A 6,862-nucleotide genomic window follows, 5' to 3' on the forward strand; every position below is an offset into this window, starting at 1 on the left:
GGGGCCTGTACTCTAGATTCAAAGGGAGCTGATAGCTTTCACCAGATTTTTAACAGTCACATAACATGGAAAGGTTAGGAACCAGAAAGGTTTTCACCAACACTCGCATTTATTCAAGAAGCTATAGTCAAGTGAGGTTGAATGTAAATGCTCAGCATGCAAAAGTTTTCAGGGGAATGTTTGCTGCTTACTATCCAATTTAAGTTCCCTTATTTTCTTTTTTTAAAAACTTTTATTTATTTATTGGAGAGAAGGAGAAAACACAAGGGGCCAGCGTGGGGCAGGGGAGGGAGAAGCAGACTCTTTGATGAGCAGGGAACCTGATGCAGGGCTGCATTCCTCAGGACTCCAGGATCATGACCTGAGTTGAAGGCAGCTGCTTAATGACTGAGCCACCCAGGTGCCCCGCCCCTAAGTTCCCTTATTGAAGGCACCATTATTATTAATCTTACTGAAGGTAAGTGAGACCACATTGACTGTCTATATCTTTTCTTCTGCAGGGAGCTGGGGGAGCTTGCCTGCTGGGCTGGGGTTCCTGGTTGGGTGGGAGTGGGGAGCTGGTGGGAGCAGTGGTTCTTACAAAATAGGAACACTGAAGCTTACACGGAAGTGACGTGTCGATTAAGCAATCTGTTGGGGAGACGGGTTGAGAAACTCAAAGCAAAGAGTCGAAATGAGTTGTCAGACCATGCAGAGGGGTTGAAAGCAGATATTAATAGTTTTTATATTTTCTATTACATTAATAGAGCGCTTTGCATGTGTTAAGCTACATAGCCTTCACACGACCTTGGGAGGGAGGAATTGCAGTGTCCAGTCTTGCAAATGAAGAACTCAAGGTTCAGAGAGGACACATAATTTGCCCAAATCCCAAACTAGAACGAAGATTTGAGCTGACATAGTCCTGTCCCAGGGTTGGCATTTCTGGTTACTATCTCAACCACTATCTCAACAACTGCCTCGTAAGAGTTGGGGTGTAGCACCCGGGAATGAAGAGCGAGGAAGGGCAGATTTACATGGGGGAGACTGAGAGATGCCTCCATCAGGAGCTTCTGCCCATGGCTGGCTTTTGTGTGGCCCAGTGTGGGGATGCTGGTGGCAGTGGGGCAGGCACAATCTCTTGAGAGTGTGAAAGCAACTCATGTTATGATATTTATTCATCCATGTATGCCCTGTGCATGGTACTGGGGACCCAAGATACATCTACTGCCTGGTGCTGAAGAAACTTGCAGTTCTTTCCTTTCTGAGTCTGTCCTGCCCCTTGATGCCTTTCTCCTTTCTCTCCTCCAGGGTCTGGTGCTCTTGTCCTAGGAAAAGGAAACACTTTCAGCCTGAGGTGCCCATCGCCTGGGCGGGCATAAACTATTACCCTTCATGGACGTCCTTTTAAGCTTGTTCTGTCTAGCTGCTCACCTTGAAGCCCTAGGCCTTCCTGAAGAGCTGTGTAGTCAGCACCACTACCAATAAGCCCCAAACACTCCTGCCTTAGTCTCAGTCCTAGTGTGGAGCATCACCAGCACTGGCCTCGACTTTTCCTCTTCTTTTCATGCCCCGACTCCCTTTGGATCTGATGATAGTATTTACCTCCTCGACGCCCCTCTACCAGCAGCACTGCCTGGCTGCTCTCCTGTGCCCCCGCTCTCAGCTGGGTCTGCACGAGGCTGGCTGGTTGGGAAGGCGGCTGGGCTGGGCTGCGCTGGGCTTGGACAGCTGCTCCGGACTGGGAACAGCCAGGGGTTGAGTGTGACCATTCCTGACATCCTGCCAGCCTCTGGCCTTCACATTCTTTATCTTATTTAATCTTCTCAATAACCCTATGTGGCTGGTATTAGTGACCTCATCTGACAGATGAAGAAACCGAAGATTAGGGAGGTTTAAAATAACTCGCTCATGTACATTTGGCTCGTGAAAGGCAGAGCGGGCGTTCAGCCCTTGTCTGTCTGACAGGCTCTATCTGCAAAACCTCTTGGTAATAGTTCCCTGTCCTAGTGCCATGGAAGCAGAAGCCCGCTGTCAATCCAAGGCTGCAAGGAAGGTACTAGACATGAGATGAAAACTAAAAGGGCATTGAGTGGACATTGAAATAGAGCAGCCAGAGAAAAACCCCAGCAAGGGTGAGGAAAAAGGGCGCCTGGGTGGCTCAGTGGGTTAAGCCGGGGCCTTCGGCTCAGGTCATGATCTCAGGGTCCTGGGATCGAGTCCCGCATTGGGCTCTCTGCTCAGCAGGGAGCCTGCTTCCTCCTCTCTCTGCCTGCCTCTCTGCCTACTTGTGATCTCTCTCTGTCAAATAAATAAATAAAATCTTTAAAAAAAAAAAAGGTGAGGAAAGAACTAGAAAGTGAGACAATCACAGTGAGTGAAGCTGGAGTGCCTGAAGTGTTTTATGTTTTGGCCCTGGGTCCTGTGGTTTACGGAAGGGATGTGCATGGGCATCCTTCAGCCATGCTTTGACCCTTACTCCCGGACCTGTTCTGCTCATTGTGACCACATCTGCTCCGGCTTCCAGGACAGCACGCCAGCCTCAGCCGGCAGCCCCTGGCTTATCTCAGCCGGTGCAACGTGGTCAGACAAAATGGGACCAAAGACTTGAAAGCCCAGGAGCTGAGCTGGCAGCCGGAGGTTTTAGGCATTCACAGGTTTGTGGGGAAAGGCAGTCTTTTTCCTTCAGGAGGTGATGTCTCAGCATCGCTAAAATCCTGCCGTCCGGTAGGCATCTGCCTATTTTCCATCAGCTTGGGGCTGGCCTCAGAGAGTTCTGTAGGTGCTCCTGGCCCCGTGCATGCTCACATTTGGCTTTTCCCTTTTCTTCAGTTTCGTTCAGGGGAGAATGGTATGGCTTCCCTCCCATCCCCCTCCATCGTTATATGCTTCCTGGCTGAGGTGGAAAACGGAGTCTGCAGGTGGTGTGGAGGAGCCCCAGTGGCCCCGGGCTTGGCTCTTGAGACTGGGGAGGGAAGATTCCAGCGCCGTCCTGAATGGCTGACTAAACTCCGCTCCACTCGTACGTAGGGCTCAGGGTTGCGTTCTTCTCTGCTTCTGGGCTTTAGGCAGTGTCTTGAGAACTGCATGACGGAGAGAGAGGAAACAGGTGGACACCACGTGGGCTGGAGGAAGCCCAGGGTCACCAACTCCCCCTGGGGCCGGGAGGTGATTGCTCCCTTCGCAGGATGGCGTGTTAATCATCGGATGGCTGAGACGTCAGGCTGCAGAGAGAGGGCAGTCAGAGTCGGGCTTGCTGGGTTTGTGATGAGAAGCCCGTTGAGCATCGCCTAGAGCTGCGTTCACTTCTTCCCAGCCAGCAGTGAGGCATGGGAAAGGATTGAACACCGTCATTTCTGCGGGCAAATGCACTGTTAATGCACACTTCCGAGGGGCCCTGCTAGCTGGAAGGGGCCGTCGGCCCAGTGCCTGGTGCCTGACTGGCCCTGTCAGTGTTGTCTGAGTTGTACTGGGTTTTCTTGAGAGCGGATCTGACCTGCCCAAGGCTGTAGGGATATGGGGCTGGTGGAGGCTGGATTCCCAGGCAAGAGTTGCCCTTTTCCACGAGGGACGGTATTTGGGACCTCTAAAAACCGGCATAAATCTGATTACCAGAATGAACTGAGTGGAAGGGCAAGTGCAAACAAGAATTTACTACGTTTTGTGTTATTTATTCTCCTCTGGATTTATCTAATTTTAGGGATAATTTATCACAGGTACTGTCTTTAGCACTAACGAGCATTTAGATTTCTAAGCTTTGCCACGTAGTGGCTCTGTCAGGTTTCATTTATGTTTTCTGTTTTTACCAGTTAATATTCTACAAACATTACATGCTCTAGGGTCTCTATATGTGTTGGGGATGCAGCTGGTTTAATGGAAAGATAAATAAGTAAGAAGCAGAGCCTTTCTGGGGTTCGAATCTTGTCTCCACCACTGATTAGATCTATGATTGCTTGCTGGTTACTTAATCTGGAGGAATTTCTGTTTTCTTATCTGTGAAATGGGAGATACTAAGAATGTATTCAATGGATTACTGTGAGGATTAATTGAGATAATATATGCTTAAGATGGCACCCAGCACATCATAAGCCTTCAGTGAAGTTTATTGATATTAAAAATATTAAACTGAGTACCCAACATCAATTTTCTTCCACTTATAGGATATTCAGTTTTCTGCGCATGAACCTCCCTGCCCCCATCCCCGAACCGTTTTCTGGAATCACCAACTAGCCATTGCTCTGTAAAGTTGAATGTTCTTATATTGGCTCATATAAATGGAAATACACATCTGTATTTTAAATTAGATCACCTGGCGTTTATAGCATCTCTAGGGCATACAAAGGACTTTTACATCAGTTTTGTTCAGTTTTTTATAAGCTCATTAATTCTCACAGCATTCTTATGAGACAGGGATTAGACATATTGTTCATGAATTAATGAAAGGACAGAGAAGTTTTGGCACTTGTCCAACACCACAGAGGGAAATCAGTGACAGCAGAAATCATGTGGACATCTCCAGGCTGCAAACTCGGGGCCAGCTTATTCTCAGTTATGCGTGTCTCCCGTCGTCTGTAGCGGCATGCGGGGAGGGGGGGGGTAGGTGGTGGTGGTGCAGGTGGACAGGGAGCCTCTGTCAGATGCCGGCCCCTGACCATTCCTGCCACCCGCCCCCCGGCCAGTTTCACTCATGTGAGAAGGAGGGGGCATCTGGAGCTGTGCTGATGAAGCTAATGGAGACTATGAAGTGCCTGACTTCCTTTTTTCCCACTCTGCCTTCTACAATGTCTGTGTTTTCTGCCTTTCTGGAGCCAAGTTCTTCCTTTTCACACTCTGATTCTGCAGAAGGAGTTCTTGATTCCTCCCTTCCAGTTGATAGCACCTTAAGGCTCCTCCTTCATAAAAGCCATTAAGTTCTATTTCACAACCAATGACGTTTCAGGCATTGGTGTGGTGGTTAATACGGAGACCATCAGTGCAACTTCCTGTGTCCTTAAAATCATGCTGTGAGCCAGGGAAACACTCTTTCTCTGGATGAGGAGTGTGGGTTGAAATTGTGGTGTCAGATTCTGGGTTTCTGTTGCCTTGGTCTGAAGGTGGACACGATCCCCTCTGCCTCACTGTAGCAAAAGAGGTCTGGCGCTCAAGGCAACTTTGGGATTGACTCTGTAATGACCAGGTCACCACTGCTCCCATACTTGGTCTCCCTGCTAGCACTGGCGATCTCAAACCCTGGGGTTGACTCATGGACTTTTCCTCCTCAATATTTTCTGCAAAGCTTTATGACTTTTGTTCCCTTGACTGCTACTTAGACTTGGAACCAGCCGTAGCTCTGCTTTGGCTGCTATCACTCTGTTTTAATTCCCTTTTTCTAGTTTCCTAGCCTTGTACCATCTCTGACTTTACCCTTAAACACTGTCTTGGTGCTGACTGCTTAGTCTGTCCCTTCTTGCCATAAAGTGACCAGAAAGGGGGTAGCACAGGCTAATGGCTCATACAAGGTCTTCTGTAGAAGGTAGGAACTCAAACTGGGTCTTGAAGTTTGGGTGACATCCCCATAAGTGGGCAGAGTTAAGGAGGGGGCCGAAGGAACAAGGAGTGTAACGATTCAGCATGGTGTTGTAGGAAAAAGCATTGTTGGGTGTTGGACAGAACTGGGTTCAAAGTGTGAGTGGGCTCTGGTTCTTCTGGAGCACGGATGCAGGCTTTATGCGTGTTGTAATCCCCGTGGTTTTCTTGTAGAATTTGGGTCGAACGAGAGATGGGCACTTAAGAAAATCCACAGGAAGTTCTTTTCTCTTTCCCTAAACTCAATACAAGATGGAGGTTGTGGTGGCACATGTTTATATATGCATGTATGTGTCCAACTTCTAAAGCCCCTTTTTGTGATCAAAGTAATGGAATCGCCATGTGATTTGTTTTTTACTATAAAAGAAGCAGCTTCTGAAGAATGTGTGACGAGGGTTTTGAGCATGAAAATTTGTCAGAGCGCTTGCTTTGGCAGCATGTGTGCTAAAACTGGAACGATACGGAGATGAGCATGGCCCCCGTGCAAGGGTGACACACAAATTTGTGAAGTGTTCCATATTCTTTCAAAGGCAAAAAAAAAAAAAAAAAAAAAAAAAAAGAGAGAGAGAGAGAGAGAGAGAGAGAGAGAGAAAGAAAGAAGGAAAGAAAGAACTTGCCACAAATGTTCTTGAGCAGATCCTTCATTGTCTCTGTATCTTGGCTTTCTTTTCTGTAAAATGTGGATAACATGACTTATTTCCCAATGTAATGGGGTCTATTAAGTAGTATGGTAGTGTGGTGCCCCCGCTAGGGTCTCAGAGAATGTGGATTTTATGTCATTTCATGCTGCTTGCAATGCTGGTTTACTTAATGGGCTGGAGAAAGCCACAGAGAGGGAAGAGCTCCGGCGTCTGCTCTCACCTCTTGCCTGGCCATTTGCTCAGCACTGAGCCACGAGAGTACTTCCTCTACAGATGTGTCTGTTCTCCTAGGCCCAGGCTTGAGTATTCTGATTGCCGGAACTTTCACACACTGGGCTAATGATGAGTTACCTTGCCCTTGTTAAAACTCGGCCTGGGGATATAATGTGATGTCAGCTCCTTCCCCTCCCAAATGTCCGTGTCCCTGTCCTCTTCCCCTGTGATGATGAATTGTGGCCACTGGTGGCATTGCACATTGAACACAAAGCCTTGTTATGGAACTCCTGTATGACGCTGAGTTCAGGGAGAAGTGATGTCGGGAGTAGCTTGGGCTCTTAGTGCGTATTCGTCTGTTCTTGTTAATCAGATGTGCTTGTGAGCTTATGTGAGCACGTCTTGACACAGCTCAAGGACAAGCTGCCTCGGACAAGCCCCTTCCTCAGAAGACCTTAGCACATCAC

The 6,862-nt window shown here is 48.2% G+C and overlaps 1 pseudogene; it reads left to right on the forward strand.

The window, feature by feature from the left end:
- Nucleotides 1-5,965: 5,965 nt before the first annotated feature.
- On the forward strand, nt 5,966-6,065 carry LOC116585411 (annotated as a pseudogene).
- Nucleotides 6,066-6,862: the final 797 nt, after the last annotated feature.

Source organism: Mustela erminea, chromosome 2 (genome assembly GCF_009829155.1).
Source record: "Mustela erminea isolate mMusErm1 chromosome 2, mMusErm1.Pri, whole genome shotgun sequence".
In the NCBI taxonomy this organism is placed as follows: domain Eukaryota; kingdom Metazoa; phylum Chordata; class Mammalia; order Carnivora; family Mustelidae; genus Mustela; species Mustela erminea.